This window comes from Dendrobates tinctorius, unplaced genomic scaffold (assembly GCF_039654945.1).
Source record: "Dendrobates tinctorius isolate UK_male_01 unplaced genomic scaffold, ASM3965494v1 ptg000091l, whole genome shotgun sequence".
In the NCBI taxonomy this organism is placed as follows: domain Eukaryota; kingdom Metazoa; phylum Chordata; class Amphibia; order Anura; family Dendrobatidae; genus Dendrobates; species Dendrobates tinctorius.
This window is the reverse complement of record NW_027361759.1, coordinates 14,641,470-14,663,917: the sequence shown is the minus strand read 5'-3', so window position 1 is coordinate 14,663,917 and position 22,448 is coordinate 14,641,470. Positions and strand designations below refer to the sequence as shown.

At 42.1% G+C, this 22,448-nt stretch overlaps 1 protein-coding gene across 3 annotated transcripts in view; it reads left to right on the top strand.

Moving 5' to 3' along the window:
• Positions 1-18,561: 18,561 nt before the first annotated feature.
• HHLA2 (HHLA2 member of B7 family) overlaps positions 18,562-22,448 on the top strand; it is a 157,895-nt gene continuing 154,008 nt past the window's right edge. For 2 of the 3 annotated variants that reach the window (XM_073586255.1, XM_073586258.1), the window contains exon 1: positions 18,562-18,710. The gene's annotated coding sequence lies outside the window, so the exon portion shown is untranslated. The remainder of the gene's footprint in view (positions 18,711-22,448) is intronic. The other variant, XM_073586257.1, reaches the window with a different exon arrangement.

The window sequence follows — 22,448 nt, the reverse complement described above, 5'->3', positions numbered from 1 at the left end:
CCGCAAGAACATGTCGCCGGCGTGGAGGACGTCTGGATCCAGGATGGCGCCGGCGGAAGATGTCGGGGATCGTGGATCAGCGGCGATGACGGCGTGAGTATGAGAGACGGAGTGAGAGAAACGGTCGTATGTGGAGTGAAAGAGTGAGTGGACGTGAGTGGAGATGGTGAAAGGTGAGAGGAGTGTGTGTGTTGAGGAGGAGTGGTGTGTTGAGGGTTAACATGGAAAGAGGTGTGTGGTGACGTCACCGGTTACAACTGGACGGAAGTTGTTATAACCGGAAGCTGCTTAGGGCATTTATTTTTGCACATAAAAGACCTATCTTTTTTGATAATTATCTGACATTTTAGGCATCAGTTTTAGAAGAAAAATGTTATGATAAGTCTATTTTTACACTTCGCACCTCAATTTGTTCTCAGATACCACTTCCCTAGCAATTTACAAGCAAATATAGCATGCCCTGTCCCGCAATGGAGGAGAGGATAGACATGCACTGGATCTTGGCTGATCACAAATTGGTAACTGGATAACTTGTATTATGGCCTTTTTGTATACCAAACAAACCTTTCACACTTGTACTAGGGTTAGGAAATGTGTTATTTTTTGTTATAGTGATAATGAAACTAAGAAGTACAGCCAAAGGGGAATTCCACCTTGTGTATCTTATAGCTTCAAAACAGATGCAAGTTGAAGGGAATCTGTCACCAAGTTTTTACCACCTTATCTGATAGCAGCATAATGTAGGGGCAGAGACCTTTAAAGGGGTTGACAGGTCAAAACCAATACGTCTGCAGTAACTCTGGCTGACTGCAGACTTATGCACCCCTCCTTCCCCAGCACACGCACTGCGCTGCGGGGATTCATCGGTTTCAGACCCGGGACTGGAGGGTATGAATGAGTTATACATAACCTCAGCCAGTGGGCACAGTTTCGCTTTCCATACACTTGTATGGAGCGAGGCCGTGCCCTCTAGTTGGACTTGCTCACTGACCGATCGCGTCACTAGACAGGCCACTGCCTCGGCTTAATCCAAGTGAATGAAAAGAGGAGGATAATTTAATATTAATATTACAGAAGGATTTATGTAAGCTGGAGGCATGGGCTGAAAAATGACAATTGAAGTTAATGTAGAGAAAAAATTAAGATTATGCACGACATGGCATGGTTCAAAGTAGAGCGAGGCTTCAGATAAGGCTGCACCCTGTCACTATTTCTCTACACTTTAGCCTTTCTGAAAATAGCTTTTACATCTAGACTTGTTGAAAAATAAGAGTGAACCAAAATTGCTGAACGAATCATCAACAATACTCTGCTAATACAACATTGATAGCAACAAGCGTAGATGGAATGAAGGTCTCATTATAGAGTTTAAAGCTCGAACATGGGACGACTACTCAAAACAAAGATATTGATTACTACCTGTTATGAGTGGGACACATTTGAGATGGATGATGTCTAACTAGAAGTTGGGAAGGACTTCAACTTGGATCAATGATCACTCAAGATGCAACAATGACACCTGAAGTCATTTGGATAATAGCTGTAGGCAAATAAACAATGAAGTCACTGGACAATGTTTTGAAAATGAGGAACGTTTCACTGGCGATGAAGGAAAAGCTTGTACATAGTTTGGTCTGTTTTGTGGTAACATATGGGTGTGAAATTTGGACAATAAAGAAAAAAGACAGATGAAAATTGACGCCTTTGAAATGGCGAAATTAGTGCTGGAGCGGGATGTTATCAATACCATGAATGGCAAAAAGAAATCAAGCCAGGCATGAGAGTAATGTTGAACTACTATAAAATAAAGTGTGCAAAAATATGAACTTTTTTTTTTAACATGGGCACAACTTTGAGGTAGGTGGTTGGTTTTAAATATTGAAATTTTTGAAATTTGTCTTAAAAAAAAAAATTTGAAATTGCAGTGGATGAAGATTTAAAAAATGCTGTTATGGTGCTGTAGCTGCAGAACATCACAAATCACTAAAGTCATAGTCACACTGACTATGCAGGTGCAACACTTCCCTATCTCACTTGAATCTTTGAATTACTATCCACAGACTGACTTGTGCTCCAATTTTCAATGGTCTGCAACATTAGTACAGCAGTACAACACAATAGAATTTTGACCTTTTTCAATACCTCCAGTATGTAGGAGTACCAGACATCAATAACCTTCTGTGTGACAGCAGTGTGTGTGAAATGGGGCCGGGCATTTTTTTTAAGCAGATCCACAAAAATAGAATCATAAACTATTTGAATTTGCTGGGACTTATGAATCTCTAAATATTTTACTCAAATTCGATTCTCCACAAATGGTTTTGATTATCTCTAGCCAAGACAGTCTCTTAAATATGATTCAGCTACAGGATCAGGTTAAACAACAGTGCAGAGCTTGCTCAAGAGTGCCAGCAGGCAAGTGTCATGGCATCCACACTCAGTCAGGTAAATGCTTTTGCAGGCTGACCAGCTGTAAAGGAGGGCAGCAAAGAACCCACTTTTTTCTAGAAAAAAAAAAACAGCACAGACTGACATTCTACATGAAGTACATGGATTGAACTACAGGGGCTGAGAAAATTATTTTCACTAATGAAAAACCCCCTTATAATACTACATTTTATTACTATAGCGCCGACATATTCCGCAACACTTTACATTTCAGAGGGGATTTGTACAGACAATAGACATTACAGCATAACAATAATTACATAGATTATAACAAATGCCAAAAGGAAAGAGGGCCCTGCTCGCAAGCTTACAGTCTATGAGGAAAGAGGTAGACACGAAAGGTGGGTGGTAACAGTTGCCCTGATTGTATGGACCAGTCATAATGTTAAGTGTGTAACAGTACAGACACAGAGGGCTAATGGATGCATAAAGCATGTCGGAACATGATGCGGGGAACCTGGTTATGGTAAAACTTTTGGCTGTGCCACACAGGGATAGATTAGGTTAATGTGTTGAGGCGATAGGCCAGTCTGAATAAATGCGTTTTCAGGGCACGCTTAAAATTATGGGGATTGGGGACTAATTCTATTGACCTGGGAAGTGCATTCCAAAGAATTGGCGCAGCACGTGTAAAGTCTTGGAGACGGGAGTGGGAGGTTCTGATTATTGAGGATGCTAACCTCAGGTCATCAGAACGGAGGGCGCGGGCAGGGTGGTATACTGAAACAAGGGAGGAGATGTAGGGTGGTGCTGAGCCATGGAGGGCTTTGTGGGTGAGGGTAATAAGTATATACTGAATTCTGGAGTGGATGGGTAGCCAGTGTAATGACTGGCACAAGGTAGAGGCATCGGTGTAACGATTGGTGAGGAATATGATCCTGGCTGCAACATTCAAGACAGATTGGAGAGGGGAGAGTTTGGTAAGAGGGAGACCGATTAGAAGAGTTACAATAGTCGAGACGAGAATGAATAAGAGAAACAAGAGTTTTTGCAGAGTCAAAAGTAAGAAAAGGTTGAATTCTAGAAATGTTTTTGAGGTGCAGATGACGAGCGAGCCAGTGATCAGATATGAGGGGCAAAGGAAAGCTCGGAGTCAAGTATGACCCACAAGACAGCGAGCATATTGCTGGGGAGTAATAGTGGAACCACACACAGAAATGGCAATGTCGGGTATAGGTACATTAGTAGAGGGAGGAAACACAAGGAGTTCAGTCTTTGACAGGTTCAGTTTCAGATATAGTGAGGACATAATGTTAGACACAGCGTTTAGACAATCGCCGGTGTTTTCTAGAAAGGCTGGCGTGATGTCAGGAGAAGAAGCGTATAATTGGGTGTCATCAGCATAGAGATGGTACTGGAAACCAAATCTACTGATTGTTTGACCAATAGGGGTAGTGTACAAGGAGAAGAGGGGGGGCCTAGAACCGATCCTTGAGAAACCCCAACAGTAAGGGGAAGGTGAGAGGAGGAGGAATCGGCAAAAGATACAGTAAAGGAGCGGTCAGAGAAATAGGAGGAGAACCAGGAGAGAACGGTGTCCTTGAGGCCAATGAAACGGAGCATAGTGAGGAGGAGCTGATGATCCACAGTGTCGAATGCTGCAGAGAGATCCAAGAGAATTAGCATGGAGTAATGACCATTTGATTTAGCTGTTAGTAGATCATTAGAGACTTTAGTAAGGGCAGTTTCAGTAGAGTGTGAAGAGCGGAAACCGGATTGGAGAGGGTCGAGAAGAGAGTTATCAAAGAGATAGCCGATAAGACGGGAGTGGACCAGGCGTTCCAGGAGTTTAGAGATGAAGGGAAGATTAGAGACAGGTCTATAGTTAGCGGCACAGTTTTGGTCGAGGGATGGTTTTTTAAGTAGTGGATGTATGATGGCATGCTTAAATGAGGGAAAGATACCAGAAGAGAGAGGTTAAATATTTTAGTTAGGTGAGGGGTGACAGCAGGGGAAAGGGACTGGAGGAGATGTGACGGAAATGGGTCACTGGTGCAAGTGGTTGGGCAAGAAGATGCAAGGAGCCTGCTTACTATTTATGTGACTGGTTCAAAATCAGAGAGTGAGCTAGATGCAGTGGGGGAGGGAGGACGGTGCATGGTATGAGGTGATTGGGAGATAATTTCCTGTCGAATCTGGTCAATTTTTTCTTTGAAGTAATTGGCCAGATCGTTAGCTCGGAGCTCCGTGATTGGGGCCTGTACTCTTGGGTTGAGTAGAGAATGAAAAGTGTCAAAGAGACGTTTTGGGTTATTGGACAGTGAGGTGATGAGGGTGTTGAAATAGGTTTGTTTGGAGAGGTGAAGGGCAGTGTTGTATGTTCTAAGCATAAACTTTCTCCACAGACGTTCGGCGCACCTGGAGCACCGCTGCAGGAAACGTGTTTGCAGGGTGTGCCAGGGTTGTCGCCGTCTGTGTTGTGGTGTTCTATTTATAGGGGGTGCAAATTCATCCAGGGCACTTTGAAGTGTTTCATTGTAATGCTTCGATGCAGAATCAGGACATGAGAGGGAGGAGATAGGGGCCAATGAAGACAGCAAGTTCTTCATAAGTTTCTGGGTGTTAATGGCCTGTATGTTTCTATAAGTATGGACAGTGGGGGTGACCTGAGCAGCCTGGCAGTTCTTGATAGAGAATGAAAGAAGATTGTGGTCAGAGAGCGGGAGAGGGGAGTTTGCAAAATCATTCACTGCACAAAGCCGAGAGAAGACCAAGTCGAGGGAGTTTCCGTCTTCATGCGTTGGAGAATTAGTAAGCTGTGAAAGGCCAAACGAGGTTAGAGATAAAAGGAGAGTAGCAGATGGGGAGAGGGGAAGATCAATGGGGATGTTGAAATCTCCTATGATGAGGGTAGGGAAGTCACAGGAGAGAAAATGTGGAAGCCAAGTGGCAAAATGATCCTGGAACTGATGGGAGGGGTCAGGAGTATGATACACCACCGCCACTTCACGGAGAAGGGGGTTTAGAGTCTGACAGCATGGACCTCAAAAGAAGGGAAGACTAGTGAGGGTAGTTGAGGGATAACCTGAAAGGTACATTTTGGTGATAGGAGCAGACCAACACCTCCACCTGCTCTATTGTCTGATCTTGGGGTATGAGAGAAGTGTAGTCCACCGTATGAAAGAGCAGCAGCAGCGGTAGTGTCTGACTGCTGGATCCAGGATTCAGTAAGAGCCAGGAGGTTAAGAGAATTAGAAAGGAAAAAGTCATGAGTGAAGGAGTTACACACTGAGCGAGAATTCCAAAGGGCACAATTAAGAGAGACAGATGGCATGCAGGGAATATTAATAAGATTACAGGGGTTTCTGAGTGTAGCAGTTGGGGGGTTTACTATAACATGGGGGACCAGGGTTGGGAGCAATGTCTCCTGCGACTAGGAGAAGGAGGATAGAAAGAGTGAGCAGATGGTTAAGTGATTTGTGAGAGTGTCTCTTATGTTGAATGGTGGGACTGACTGGATCTGTGCAATTTAACAATGTGAAAATAGCGTGAGTGCTATACATAGGAGAGGAAAGGAGCGAGGGGCTGATATGGATGGAGTGCAGAGAGTTAATGCCAGGGCGGTGGATGTGTGTGAATGCAGCGGCCAGGATATAAATTACACAAATGCATATGGTATATATTTGTTGTACTCCAAATGTACAGGGAGTAGATGTATATAAATAAATGTCTTACCTGTCTCCTGCCCTGTCTAACTGCCATGTAATAACTGCCAGTACTTTGATACATGTACTTCGATTACATGTGCATAAATGCCCCTGCATAAATGCTCCCCCAAGCTATGTCTGAATATATAGGAGGCTAAGGCTTAGATTTTTTTTTTTTTTGCTCTCTCTCTCTTCTCGTTAATCAATCAAACTAAATTGAGACAGCAGGACCCAATAAAATGTTGTGGTCATATAAACAGATGTCCAGCACTACATGGATCATAAAGCACTTTGAAAAGTTTCTTGACCTCACAACATAAGGGGACATACTGTTCATACTGTTTGGGACTTCTGGAACAATGATTGTTCAGAGAAGAAATGTTGAATGCTACCACGAGTCATGTCATGCCAACACTAAAGCCTCCTGAGAACATTTATGTGTAAGGGTTTCTTTTCATCCTAAGTAGTGGGCTCACTCACACTTTCATGAATAAAGAATGCTGTTATGATTGAGTCACCGTAGGAGGCAAAAACAGAAATGCTAGCTAAGTCCAGAAAACCAGAGAAGTTGGCAGCTATCGGATTGCAGACCTCTGAACCTATCAACACAACTAGCAGTAGCCGTGGGGGGTTCCTACGATGCCCTAGACCCCTCGATCGCAGCCGGAGGACTATATAGCCTAAGGACAGAAAGGGAAATCTAAACTGCCCCAGAGCAGACCCCAAAGCAAAAGGCAGCCCCCAACATATAATGACGGTGAAGCAAGAAGAAAGAACACTAACACAGACAGAAAGATAGACTGAGCAAAGACGGGGCCCAAGCTAACTAGATAGGAAAGGACAGGAAGGCTGCTGTCTGCAATCCGTGAAAAACCCTATGAAAATAAGAGCCAACAAACTGACAGTGAAAAAGGCCCTGAAGACGCTAGGCTTCAAAAAGGCTATGTCAGTACTCAGGAATATTCTGAAGACAGAGCAACCAGCAAAAGGAGATTCAGCTCACCCCAGCAGGGAATGACAGAATCCAGAAAAGCAAGGCAAACAAAAACAAAACACAAATGCTAACAGGCAAAGCAGAAAACTTAGCTTTAGAGGAGCAGGAATCAGACTGGTCTCCTAGAAGTCCACAGAGAAATCACCCGCAGGGCAGAAGGGCGTCGGCAGCCTTATATCCAGTCCGTGACTCCACTCAGCCAGTCATCATCATTAGGCTCAGGTGCCTGATAATCAGCCTCATTACCTTCCTTTACCAGAATAGGGAGTTCACCAGACCTCAGTGACGAAGGGGAAAATGAACTCACAACAGAATGCTATCTAAACATCCTCTAAGAGCAACATCTCCCATCGATTCAGGAACAATTTTGTGATGAGCAATACATTTACAGCATAATGGAGTACCATGTCACAAAGCAAAAGTGGTTCAGAGAAGAAAACAATGACATTTTCATTCCATGGTCAGGAAACCATCTAGATCTAAAGCATATTGTGAAAAACATCAAGCACCGTAGACAAAAATGGGTTGCCATCAGTCTGGCTTTGACTCAGAAACTAACTGATATCCAGCATGCCAGGGCAAATTGCAGAAGTCTTGAAAAATAAGGGTCAACTTGGTGGGGAAAGACTTTAATTGTTAAGACGTTCATTCTCCCCAAAATCCTATATATCCTCAGAACCCTCCCACTTTCAATAGCAACCTCCCATATCACTAGCATCCAACAGCAAATAAATATGTTTATATGGAATAAAAATAAGGCTAGGACACCCACCAACATCCTCTTTCGGAGGAATGGGCCTCCCTAATGTCTCCGATTTCTACTACGCTAACCTTGTTAGAGTATGCATTGGTTGACCCATAAAAATTATCCGGCCTGGCTGGACTTAGAGCTCGCCCTAAATAACCATAACCATCCAAAAGACTTACTCTTCAAGTATTTCATCAGAAACAAAAACCCCAATTCTTGCCATCATCCAATCTTCTCCGCGGCAATAGAAGCATGGATAAAATTATCAAAAAATAAAAAGGCACCAACAAAATTAACTTACTATTAAATTCCCAACTATCTCTGGTTATGTCCTCCCAAAATTCTATTTTAGATCCGATATGGGCAGAATACGGGATAAAGAAAATCAAAAACGTACATAATGGAGACAGCTTTGCCTCCTTTAGTGACTTAAAATCAAAATTTAACATCTCTTCATCAGTCTTCCTACAATTCTTAATACTCAAGGATCAAATAAAAACCTTTCTAAGCTACAAACCTTTACTCTCGGAAGCATCCATCAACTTACTAAGAAACGTAAATCATAAGGTGTTTTGGAGCAATCAATATATCTACAAGTGGTTAAACACCGACACGGAATTTATTAAAACTTCCAACTATATAAAATGGGAAGCTTAACTAAAATCCTCATTTCTCCAAGAGCAATGTGAAAACGCAATTCATTTTACCTACACAGTAAGTATCTCCATGGCATTACAAGAATCCTATTTTAAGTTAATAACAAGGTGGTACTACACCCCGGTTTGCCTCTCGCATATAAGCCCAGACAACTCCCCTATGTGTTGGAGGGAATGCAGACAACGTGGCACTCTTCTTCCCTTTTTTTGGGACTGCCCCAAATTAAAAACCCTATGGGCACAAGCCTCTGACTTAATTAACCTTATATATGATAGCAAATTTACGCTCACCCCACAGATGGCCCTCCTTTTATTGGAAATGGAGAACATAAATCCAAAAGTCATGCCCATTATAATTCACATATTCCTGGTAATTAAGCAGTCAATTGCTTTCCATTTGAAAAACCCAACTCCTCCCAACTTAACCGACATCACGGAAAGGATCAACCTACATAAAAAATATGAGCGAAAATTTGCAATTGCTAGTAACTATTTTGGTAAGTTCACTAAAAAATGGGAAAAATGGTTAGAACTATACCCTAACTAATTGGCATCTTACAGATGCTCAGGTCAACCGCTATTTTTTTTTTTTGTTATGTAACAATGGAGTGTATATTTACCCTTTGTATATACATTAATGCAAGAACCTGATGGGACCTTGTAGTCATCCTTTTTGCTTGTTTGTTTGTTTGTTGTTTCCCTCCCCTTCTACCTTTCCAATCCCCTCCCCTGCCATGTCCCTGTTAGAAATTACAAATAATTAAAAATATTGGAAAAGAAAAATAAGGGTCAACACTATAAATATTGAGTCTTAACATAAACTTTATAAATTTGTTCATATAAGTTTTAAAACTTATGAAATACATATAATTGCACTTCAGTGACCATAGAAATATCTGACTAAAATATCTAAAAGCAATGAAGCAGCAAACTTTATGAAAATCAAAATTTGTGTCAATCTCAACCCTTTTTTCCAGGTCTGTATTATTCTCTTCCCTCACACACAAATCATCTTCAGTGCTGGGCTGTCATACACAATCTGTATAGTTATTAATTTTAATGGCTTTCAGTGTTTTGTTTCATCCTCTCACCATCCAGATTCACCAGAAAATGGCTTCTGCCTTTACTGTTACCACTTTATTCTGTGTTTTTTTTCACATGCTATTATAATCCTTCTTATTTGTCTGTGTTATACCATGTGATGTGATAGCTGTAAGGCATTATGGGCAGCCCCCATTAGCCGTGACAAAGGTGATTTTGGAGATTTCTAGCTCATGAAATCTTTTCCAATATGTAAATTACTGACTGCCCTTTTAGAAGATTCTCACTAAGTGAACTAAATTGTTCATAGAGATTTTTTTGTCTGTATCAAGTTCGTGTTTGTGAAATTCCTTGTTTACACTTCAAAAATAACTCAAACTACTGATTGCTTAGTTTGACCTTTTGGGACCCCAAAGAGCCCCATGTGAATTGGGATGTGATTGACCATGTGCCCTGCCCCTCCTTTTATTCTTAATAGTACTGCTAGAAATAGAGTGCTGCTTTTAGAACTCCCATTGGAATGATTAGGGTGGAGGTGCTTATAATAGACCACTGCTCTGTTCACATGAAGATCTTCAGAACTCCAGTTCTTGGGATCGATGCAGTTGGAGGACTTCCAGCAATCGGTAAGTTATCCCTTCTCCATACTTGAAAATTCCCCATTTAAAGGAGTTGTTCGGTCACAGGATATTGATAAACTAATCTACACAATAGAATGACCTTATCCACACATCAATGTGAGACTTTTGGAATTGCATTGAACAGCAGGGTGGATTGCTGCGGACGGGAAAAAAAATTCAAAATAAATCTTCTGCTTAGCGAGTGTGGGCACAATATAAGTGCGAATGGTGGTAAGTGTGTGACTTGTGATTCAGTGACTTTGGATTCAGGGACTTTACAAGGGAGGAATTACTGAATTGCTATTTGTATTTTTTTAATAATTTGCATTTATTTTTATTTAACTTTTCTGTCTGGTGCAATCCCCATTAGGAAATGTTCTCCATTATTGACAATGCCATCCAGTGTACATCTTGCCACATGTATGGAATCCTTGAACAGCCGGTTGAGGGTGCATACTGCTGTGCGAGATGTGAGCATGTTGTGCATTTGGAAGCCCAGATACTGGATCTAAATGTGCAGCTGGCAACACTGAGATCAATAGACAATATGGAAAGGAGTCTTCTCACTGAGCAGATGCTTAATGGGATAGATGAGGGTGGATGCTAGGATGGAGCTGCAGGACAGTGAAGCAGCAAGAAGGCGGGGTAGAGGGAAGAGCGCCAGGGAGGCTAGTCCTGATCTGGCACACCCCAATAAGTTTGCTAAGTTGACGGATGAGAGGAGTGTCAGTACAGAGGTAGCACTGCTGCAGAAAGGCATGTCCTCTGAAAACCGGAGGAGTGTCTGCTCCAGAAAGGGGGAAATAGGAGAGCAGGGCAGGCCAGACAAGTGCTGGCAATGGGGGACTCAAATATTAGGGGAACAGATAGGGCAATCTGTTACAAAGGCAGATATCGGCGAACGGTGTGCTGCTTACCTGGCGCTCGAGTCCGATACATCGCTGATTTGGTTGACCGATTACTGGGAGGGACTGGTGAGGACCCAGCAGTCATGGTGCACATGGGCACAAATGACAAAGTTAGAGGTAGGTGGAAGGTCCTTAACACAATATTTGAGAAAAAGATGTACGAAAAAGATAACTTATCGCTTGCAGTTGCAGTTGGGGAAAGGCTGAAATATCTCCCACCGACATCGTAGATCTTGGACAATGTCTCTGGCTCTGTTATGGAGGAACAAAAAGCATCGTCTCCCAACTGTGCTGATGTATCCGATCCTGCTTGGTTTGAGTGCACTAGAACACAGAGCAGGTGCATTTATACGGAGACTTGATTAGACACAGGTGGATTATATTTATCATCATTAGTCATTTAGGACAACATTGGAGCATTCAGAGATCCACAATGAACTTCTGGAGTGAGTTTGCTGCACTGAAAGTAAAGGGGCCGAATAATATTGCACGCCCCACTTTTCCGTTTTTGAATTTCCACAAAAATTTAAAATAACCAATAAATTTCATTCAACTTCACAATTGTGTCCCACTTATTGTTGATTCTTCACCAAAAATTTACATTTGGTATCATTATGTTTGAAGCATGATATGTGGGAAAAGGTTGAAAAGTTCCAGGGGGCCAAATACTTTCGCAAGGCACTGAAATAATTGCAAGGTGACATTAAGCATGGTTAATAATGCAGAGGTGTCAATGAGACACCTATCCATTATTAATCCAATAGTATGATAGGTTAAAAAAAACACACACATTAAGAATAAAGTCTTTTAATGAAATAATTAAACACACTGGTTTGCCATCTTTATTAAACTCCCAATCCAAGCGAAGCCCTCTGACTACCGCTGACGTCACGGAGGCTGCGCAGCGGCCCCGCCTGACCTGAAGTGAACTTGGCCGCGTGGGAAAAAGTTCAGAAACTTTCCCACACTACAGAGTTCATTTCCGGTCATGCGGGGAGGCTGCGCAGGCATCTTTTCATTCATTACACAGTGGTTTACAGCCGGTGCGGTAGCATTAGCACCGCTCCCGGTTGTAAACTATTTACCCCCTTGAGATGGATTGCAGCCTGGGACTTGACTGTACGGCGGACACGTATGGTATAATGTTGCATTTTTATTTTTAATTTTTTTTACAGGAGAATGAGGACTTTGCTTGGATTGGGAGTTTTATAAAGATGACAAGCCTATGTGTTTAATTATTTCATTAAAAGACTTTATTCTTAATGTGTATGTGTTTTTTTAAACCCTTTCATACTATTGGATTTATAATGGATAGGTGTCTTATTGACACCTCTCAATTATTAACTGGGCTTAATGTCACCTTACAATAGCAAGGTGATATTAACCCCTTATTACCAGATATGCCACAGCTACAGTGGGATGAGAGAAGCTAAGTGCCAGAATTGGCGCATCTTATAGATGTGCCTTTTCTGGGATGGCTGGGTGCTGGTGTTTTTAGCCAGAGGGGTCAATATCCATGGCCCCTTCCTAGGTTGCGAATATCAGCCTGCAGCTGTCTGCGTAGCCTTTCTGGCTATTAATTATAGGGGACCCCATGTCATTTTTTTGGGGGGGTCCCCCTATTAGAATAGCCAGTAAAGGCTAAATATACAGCTGCGGGCTGACATTCATAGCCTGGGAAGATCCATGGGTATTAACCCCTTCATAGGCTACAAATATCGGCCCCGGCCTTCGGCATTCCCTCTCTGGTGAAGAAAATTGTGCCCACGCAATTTTTTTTTGCTTGTAGGATGGAACTTGTTTAGCCAAGAAATAGGCTTCCACATTATTTATTCATGATTTTCTGGGCCGGGATCCACTATCTGTCTATTTTGCAAGCCGGCGAGAAAATCTCGCCATACGGATGTCACACGGACGCTTAGATGTGAGAAATCACATCCTCGCATTGCACACCAATGACATATGGATCACTGTTCAGGGAACATTTCTGCAGTTCTCGTCCGTGTAAAACGGACCGATTTTTTTTATACGTTGTGTGTGACTCCAGCCTAACATTGGCACTTCTCACTGTTTTGTCAGCTCCTGTTAGTGATGAAAATTCCTGCAAGTGTACCTCAGGATTATCAACAAATGTGTCATGGTCTCCACAGTCCACTTATTAACTGGGATATAAACTGGTGAGCATCCGTGCAAACAGGCAGAAACAAGTTGGGTATTATATTGATGTGGTCTCCCATGGATGTGTGTCCATTATTTGGGCCCAGTCCTTCTCATCCCTTATCCACATGTATGTCACTTGACGGTAAGCTTTTAAATATTAGAGTTAGAACTGTCCCAATTACAGTCATCGTGGAGTGGTGGGATTGCTTACATATTTTTTAAATCAAAAAGCATGTTAGCTAAGTACAGAATATGATTTTCAAGCACTTTGCTATTTATATACTGCAGTGTATTTAATCATTATGTTCCTGTCTTTGTTTTTTTTTTTTGTTCAGTGGCTAGTGTGAGCGTGCGCTATCCCAGTTCATACCTTTTGTTTTTTTTGGGGAATGGACATGGTCTGATCAGTGTATAGTAGCGTAGACTCACCGGCACCTACCCAGTGCATACACTGCTCATAGGAGGGTGGATTGGGTTCGCGCAACATAGTGCATGCATGGGATTACAGCGCCAAACAAGTCAGTGTGACGCTGATTAGAGGTGGGCACCATTATAATGAAGCCAGGAGACAGGGATTTCTTCCAGGCGCTGCACGCCCCGCAACCTGGAAGAAATCCTTCGCATATAACATTATAAATAAGTTTCTCAAGATCTACACCGCAGCTATGAGGCATATAGGTAAGACTTTTTTAACCATTCTATTATCTGTATACCAATAGTAATTGATCAAATTGTCCAGGGGGTGACAGATTCCCTTTAACCCCTTTCCTACAAGGGACATAATATTCCGTCCATGTGACCCTGGACCTAATTCCCATGGACGGAATATTACATCATAGCGATCAGCGGCGCCCACATGGTGAGCATCGCTGCCGGGTGTCAGCTGATTATCACAGCTGACACCCGGCACAATGTGTCAGGGGCGGTCACGAACTGCCCCGACACGTTAACCCCTTGCACACCGCGATCAAACACAATCGCGGTGTACCAGGGGTTAAAGGGAAGCATCGGCGGGGGGCTCCCTCCGTGCTTCCCTGAGCCCCCCACAGCAGGGCAATGTGCAGCACTGCTGCGGGGTGCTCCATCCCTGCAGGTTCCCGGATCCAAGATGGCGACTGGGACCTTTGGGGGCCTGCAGGGAGCTGGCTTCCTCAGTGCCTGCAAAGCTCAGGCACGAGCTAGCCTTGTGCAGTGCCTGTGACAGATCGCTGATCTGTCACAGTGATTTGTGATGTGACAGATCAGCGATCTGTCACATGACAGTTATGTCCCCCCTGGGACAAAGTAATAAAGTTTAAAAAAAAAGTGTAAAAATAATTTTTAAAGAATCACTAAATAAATTAAAAAAAAAAAAATATTCCCAAATAAATTCATATTTAGGAAATAAAAAAAAACAAATAAAAGTACACATATTTGGTATCGCCGCGTCCATAACGACCCTCCCTATAAAACTGTCCCATTAGTTAACCCCTTTAGCGAACCCCTTAAAAATAAAAAACGAAGCAAAAAATAATGATGTATTATCATACCGCCGAACAAAAAGTGTAATAACGCGCGATCAAAAAGACGGATATAAATATCCATGGTACCGCTGAAAACGTAATCTTGTCCCGCAAAAAACGAGCTGCCATACAGCATCATCAGCAAAACAATAAAAAAGTTATAGCTCACAGAATAAAGTGATGCAAAAATAATTATTTTTTATATAAAATTGTTTTCATTGCATAAAAGCGCCAAAACATAAAAAACCTAAATGAGGTATCGCTGTAACCGTACTGACCCGAAGAATAAAACCGCTTTATCAATTTTACTGCAGGCGAAATGGTGTAAACGCACCCCCCAAAAGAAATTCATGAAACGCTGGTTTTTGATCATTTTGCGTCCCAAAAATCGGAATAAAAAGCGATCAAAAGATGTCACGTGCCCGAAAATGATACCAATAAAAACGTCAAGTCGTCCTGCAAAAAATAAGACCTCACATGACTCGGTGGGTTAAAATATGAAAAAATTATAGCTCTCAATATGTGGTGAAGCAAAAACTATTTTTACAATAAAAAGCGTCTTTTAGCGTGTGACAGCTGCCAAATATAAAAACCGCCATAAATAGTAAATCAAACCCCCCGTTATCACCTCCTTAGTTAGGGAAAAATAATAAAATTAAAAGAAAATGTATTTATTTCCATTTTCCCATTAGGGTTAGGGCTGATATTAGAGTTAGGGGTGTGTTGGGGTTAGGGTTGGAGTTAGAATTGGGGGTTTCCACTGTTTGGGCACATCAGGTGCTCTCCAAATGCAACATGGCGTCTGATCTCAATTCCAGCCAATTCTGCATTGAAAAAGTCAAATGGTGCTCCTTCCCTTCCAAGCTCTGCCATGCGCCCAAACAGTGTTTTACCCCCACATATAGAGTATCAGCCTACTCAGGACAAATTGCAAAACAACTTTTGGGGTCCAATTTCTCCTGTTACCCTTAGGAAAATAAAAAATCGGGGGCAAAAATATCATTTTTGTGGAAAAACATGATTTTTTTATTTTCACGCCCGGGCATTATAAACTTCTGTGAAGCACTTGGGGGTTCAAAGTGCTCATCACACATCTAGATTAGTTCCGTGAGGGGTCTAGTTTCTAGAATGGGGTCACTTGTGGGGAGTTTCAATAGTTTAGGTACATCAGGGGCTCTCCAAACGCACATGACATCCTCAGACCATTCCATCAAAGTCTGCATTCCAAAACGTCACTACTTCCCTTCCGAGCCCCGACGTGTGCCCATACAGTAGTTTTCTCCCACATATGGGGTATCAACGTACTCAGGACAAATTGGACAACAACTTTTGGGGTCCAATTTCTCCTGTTACCCTTGGGAAAATAAAAAAATTGGGGACTAAATGATCATGTTTGTGGAAAAAATACGATTTTTTTATTTTCATGCCCGGGAATTATAAACTTCTGTGAAGCCCTTGGGGGTTCAAAGTGCTCACCACACATCTAGATAAGTTCCTTAGGGGGTCTAGTTTCCAAAATGGGGTCATTTGTGGGGGGTTTCCACTGTTTAGGTACATTAGGGGCTCTCCAAAGGCAACATGACACCTGCAGACCATTCTATCAAAGTCTGCATTCCAGGGCTGGCCCGAGAGATTACGGCGCCATAGGCGAAACTATTTTGTTGCGCCCCTACTATTCTTGGCAGTAGATGAAAACTTGGGATATAAATTTAGGAGCAAAATAAACCACAACAACAAAGATTAATTAACTCTCTCCTAACTCTTTAATCTTCTGTGAAGTTGTATAGGACAAATATATACAAAGTAATCAATAACACAAAACAAAAACGACCATAGGTAATTAAAATTTTTGTTTCCTTGCCTTTTTTTTTAAAAGGATGACACTAAGTCACCGAGAATAATTTGTTTAGCAACTTCAGATTCTATCGAAATTGTTGCCAACCCAACCAACCTCTCTTGCGTCATATTTGCCCTTAAATATGTACACTTTTCTTTCCATCCCTAAAACTTTTTGCCTTTTGAATAGATTTTTTATAATTTTTTCTATTTTTTCTCTGTTGCCCCCTTTGGGTCGGCGCCCTAGGCGGCCGCCTAGTTCGCCTATACGTTTGGGCCGGCCCTGCTGCATTCCAAAACATCACTACTTCCCTTCCGAGCCCTGACGTGTGCCCAAACAGTAGTTTTCTCCCAAATATGGGATATCAGCGTACTCAGGACAAATTGGAAAACAACTTTTGGGGTCCAATTTCTCCTGTTACCCTTGGGAAAATAAAAAAAGGGGACTAAAAGATCATATTTGTTTAAAAAAAAACAATTTTTTTATTTTCACACCCGGTCGTTATAAACTTCTGTGAAGCACTGGGGGGGTTCAAAGTGCTCACCACACATCTAGATAAGTTCCCTGGGGGGGTCTAGTTTCCAAAATGGTGTCATTTGTGGGGGGTTTCCGCTGTTTTGGTACATCAGGGGTTTTCCAATCGCGACATGGTGTCTGATCTCAATTCCAGCCAAAAAAGTCAAATGGCGCTGCTTCCCTTCTGATCTCTGCCATGCGCCCAAATAGTCGTTTACACCCACATATGGGGTATCAGCGTACTCAGGACAAATTGTACAATAACTTTTAGGGTCCTGTTACCCTTGGGAAAATAAAAATTGGGGGTGAAAAGATCATTTTTGTGGAAAAAATATGATTTTTTAATTGCACCGCTGTACGTTATAAACTTCTGTGAAGCCCTTGTGGGTTCAAAGTTCTCACCACATATCTAGATAAGTTCCTTGGGGGGTCTAGTTTCCAAAATGGGGTCACTTGTGAGGGGTTTCCACTGTTTAGGTACATCAGGGGCTCTCCAAACGTGACATGGCGTCTGATCTGAATTCCAGCCAATTTTGCATTGAAAAAGTCAAACGGCGCTCCTTCCCTTCTGAGCTCTGCCATGCACCGAAACAGTGGTTCCCCCCCACATATCAGGTAACAACGTACTCAGGACAAACTGCACAATAACTTTTGCAGTGCAATTTCTCCTGCTACCCTTGGTAAAATAAAAAAAATTGAACCTGAAGTATTTTTTTTGCGAAAAAAAGTTAAATGTTCATTTTTTTTTAAATATTCAAAAAAATTCCTGTGACGCACCTGAAGGGTTAATAAACTTCTTGAATGTGGTTTTGAGCACCTTGAGGGGTGCAGTTTTTAGAATGGTGTCACTTTTGGGTATTTTCTATCATATAGACCCCTCAAAGTAGCTTCAAATGTGATGTGGTCCGTAAAAATAAAATGGTGTTGCAAAAATGAGAAATCGCTGGTGCACTTTTAACTCTTATAACTTCCTAACAAAAAAAATTTGGGTTCCAAAATTGTGCTGCTGTAAAGTAAACATGTGGGAAATGTTATTTATTACGTTTTTTGTGTGCCGTATCTCTGTGATTTAAGGGCATACAAATTCAAAGTTGGAAAATTACAAAATTTTAAAATTTTTTGCCAAATTTCCATTTTTTTCACAAATAAACGCAAGTTATTTGAATGAAATTTTACCACTATCATTAAGTATAATATGTCACGAGAAAACAATGTCAGAATCACCGGGATCCATGGAAGCGTTTCCGAGTTATTACCTCATAAAGGGACAGTGGTCAGAATTGTAAAAATTGGCCCGGAGTTAAAGTGCAAACCACCCTTGGTAGTGAAGGGGTTAACACAAACTTGCCAAGATAAATTAATTAAAATGTATTTTGCTTGTGGAAAAACCCTTTAACCTTATGATATAACCCCTGCCATGTGATTATATTCTACACTTCAGACACATGTGTCTTTAAGATTACAGGACTTGGCATATACGGAAGACTTGTAATCCTTATTATAATAGACTTTTGCTCCTGCCGGTAAACACTTAGAATAGTGATTACAGCAGTTACATTGTGGTCATAGTTCATAACCTGTTTGTCGTGTTATAAAATCTTGACAGATGAATTTGGAGTTACCAAGGAACAAGGTAAGACGATCTCTCTTGAAAATGTTTAATCTTTTTACAGGTGAATATATCTTTATAACTATAGTGAATATATATAAGTGTAGATATGTAGATCAGGTAGAGCCAGTACTGTGGTAATACCAGAAGTTTTACCTGTTACTGCAAGAGACCAAGAAACACAGAAGTGGCAGGGAATTGCAGAATTGAAAGTGTATTGATCTTTATTATAATCGCTTATGTCTCCATTTCACCATTATTGTATGATCACAAAAGTGACAGAGACTGTGGGGCAGATATCACTACAGAGAGTATGCTCGAGGCACATTGGGCTGATCTTTTAAAGTGAAGCTATGAACGCTATACATAGCAGTCGCTTAACGGTGCGAGTGCATTCTGTGTAGTGAGACTGTCAAAGAGTCAGACGTTTATTTTCCAATGTAATGGGCGTTTACACAAGAAACATTATGGTAAATCCTTCGCACACATGTCAGTGCTAACACGTGCGCTCCATCAAAAATGAAGTTTTAAGAAAATTTTACAGACACTATTCCTGCCAAAGATAAGACATTGCACCCCAAATAAAATGGGGGAAAGTGCTGTCCACAATACAACAGTCTGCACGGGACTTATTTAACACTAGATTATGGCCCGATGCTGACGCATCGGGAGGATACGATAGCATCACACCTCTTGCCATGTTAACCCTCAACACACACACACTCCTCTCACCTTTCACCATCTCCACTCACTCACTCTGCATACGACCCCTTCTCTCACTCCGTCTCTCATACTCACGCCGTCATCGCCGCTGCTCCACGATCCCCGACATCTTCTTCCGCCGGCGCCATCCTGGATCCAGACGTTGTCCACGCCGGCGACATGTTCTTGCGGCGACGCCATCTTGAGTATCGTGAAATCCCGCGATATTCAAGATGGCGTCGCCGGAAGAACATGTCGCCGGCGTGGACGACGTCTGGATCCAAAATGGCGTCGGCGAAATCTCGCGAGTTTTCGCCGACGCCATTTTGGATCCCGACGTCGTCCTCGCCGGCGACATGTTCTTGCGGCGACGCCATCTTGAGTATCGCGGGATTTCGCCGATCCAAAATAGCGTCGCCGCAGGAACATGTCGCCGGCGTGGATGCGGTCGGGATCCAAAATGGCGTCGGCGAAATCTCGCGAGATTTCGCCGACGCCATTTTGGATCCCGACGTCCTCCACGCCGGCGACATGTTCTTGCGGCGACGCCATCTTGACTATCGCGGGATTTCGCCGATCCAAAATGGCGTCGCCGCAAGAACATGTCGCCGGCGTGGAGGACGTCTGGATCCAGGATGGCGGGGATCGTGGATCAGCGGCGATGACGGCGTGAGTATGAGAGACGGAGTGAGAGAAAGGGTCGTATGTGGAGTGAAAGAGTGAGTGGACGTGAGTGGAGATGGTGAAAGGTGAGAGGAGTGTGTGTGTTGAGGGTTAACATGGAAAGAGGTGTGCAGTGACGTCACCGGTTACAACTGGACGGAAGTTGTTACAACCGGAAGCTGCTTAGGGCATTTATTATTATAACATTAAAGGAGCTTTCCACGGAAAATAAAAATTTTCCTGTTGTCTTGGTATGTTAAACAATGACAGTGAAGCTATACTCGCCTATCGGAACTTACCTGGATCCAATGCAGACCGCTCTGCAGTCTACCTTTACACCAGAAGAGAGACATTATTTTTCCAACAGCAGTAGGACCTCTGCAAACTATGATTGGCTAATATGGTCAGGTGACTTCAGCCGATGCATCATCACTGATGTCACCAATGATGCGCTGTTGAAGTCACCTGAATATACCACCCAATTAAAGGACACACCAGTCCTAATGCTGCTGGATCAACAATGTCTCCTTTCCAGTGTAAACACAGACCACAAAGTGGCCTCCGCTAGATCCAGGTAAGAGCAGGTATGTGAGAAAAGCTTTGCTTGTTATTTTTGAATATACTAACCCACCAGTAGAATTTTTATTTAGCCCTAGTAATAACCTCTTTAATATTATCTACCTATTTTAGTAATTCCAATTATTGACTTAAATTGTTGTTTCTACAATGACACTGTTTTTTTTAACAACGCACTATACCTGCGTGACTACTGTTACTATTCAGTAAAAGTTAAGTTTATCTCTTGTACCATTTGGGTCTTTTTTTGTCTTCCTCTGCCTCTTTGGCTTTCCAGCTTGGAGGAGTTTTATGGGCCATTCCTAAACTTAGAATGTTAATACTACATTTCCCAGCAGCACCCTGCTCTTCCTCAGTGCTGCAGGATACTGCATCTGCTCTCCTGTGTGCTTTTGATACCGTTAGATAGATGTCAATATGGGCATTTTGTATATACATGGATGAGGTGACCGTTGGTACTTTGACTGTAGTAAATGTGACCCACTATTTGACCAATATTCATTACTATTTCCAAACGCCACATTTGCATACAAAGCAGAGTTGAAATTATAATAGTTGATCTGTGTTACATTATGACTATCAGGGCAATGAGGAAGGTCTGGGGGATGTTTTACTAGACAGGTCATAGATGCATCTATTTTTTCATTAATTCGATAAGGTGATTAGAAGTAAATGGATCTTTAGCAGAGCTGGTCTGTGGTAATACCTGGCTGTTAGTAGACAAGGTTATTAGCTGCATTGGAGCATGCTCAACTGACAGCATTAGAACTACTGAAGGATGGATAAGGGGCAACAGAAGGTAAAGAGAGTCCTTGGGAGGAGAAGGGGACATCATGGTTTAAAATAGGTTGAATTTGCCTACATAATTAGTTCTATGGGCCTGAATCATCAATTCAGAAGTCGGCTGTAAAAGCTTTGATAAATCGGGCCCATTATGTACAGAAAACTTAGACTACATTAATCACTTCATGACTTGTACCGTTCATGTACGGCGCATGTTGTGTCCCTCCCATAGATGTGTTCTCTGACGCTGAGCCCACATCTTTCCCGGCACATGTCAGCTGTTCTGAACAACTGTCATGTGCCCCTAACAGCCGCGGGTGGAATCACGATTCAAACACGGAGGTTAACCAGTTAAATGTTGCTGTCAAGCTCTGACAGCGGCATTTAATGTGATCGCGCCGGAAGTGTCACTAATCCTGCCCATCGCTGACCTTATCACATGATCGTGGGTCACTGATAGGTTGGCATGGCAACCAGAGGTCTCCAGCAGACCTCTATTGTTGTCGTAGCCAGATTGCTATGAGCGCCATCCGGTGGTCGGTGCTCTTAGCAAGTGAGCATTTCTGCTACACACAGGCAATCTGATCATCACCTGTGTGTAGCAAAGGTGATCAAGTTATTGCAGCTTCTAGTCTTCCATGGAGACTATTGAAGCAAGTGAAAAGTAAAAAAAAAAAAAAAGTTTTTAAAAATAATTAAAAAATTAAAAAAAATATAAAAGTTAAAATCACCCCCCATTTGTCTCATTCAAAATAAAACAATTAAAAAAATAAAAATATACACATTTGGTATCGCCGAGTTCAGAATCACCCGATGTATCGAGCTATAAAATAATTAATCCGATCGGTAAACGGCGTAGCAAAAAAAAAGTGAAAACTCCAGAATTACGTTTTTTGGTCGCCGCAACATTGCATTAAAATGCAATAACGGGCAATCAAAAATATCGTATCCACACCAAAATTATATCATTAAAAATAGCAGCTCTGCATGCAAAAAATAAACCTTCACCCAACCCCAGATCACAAAAAATGGAGACGT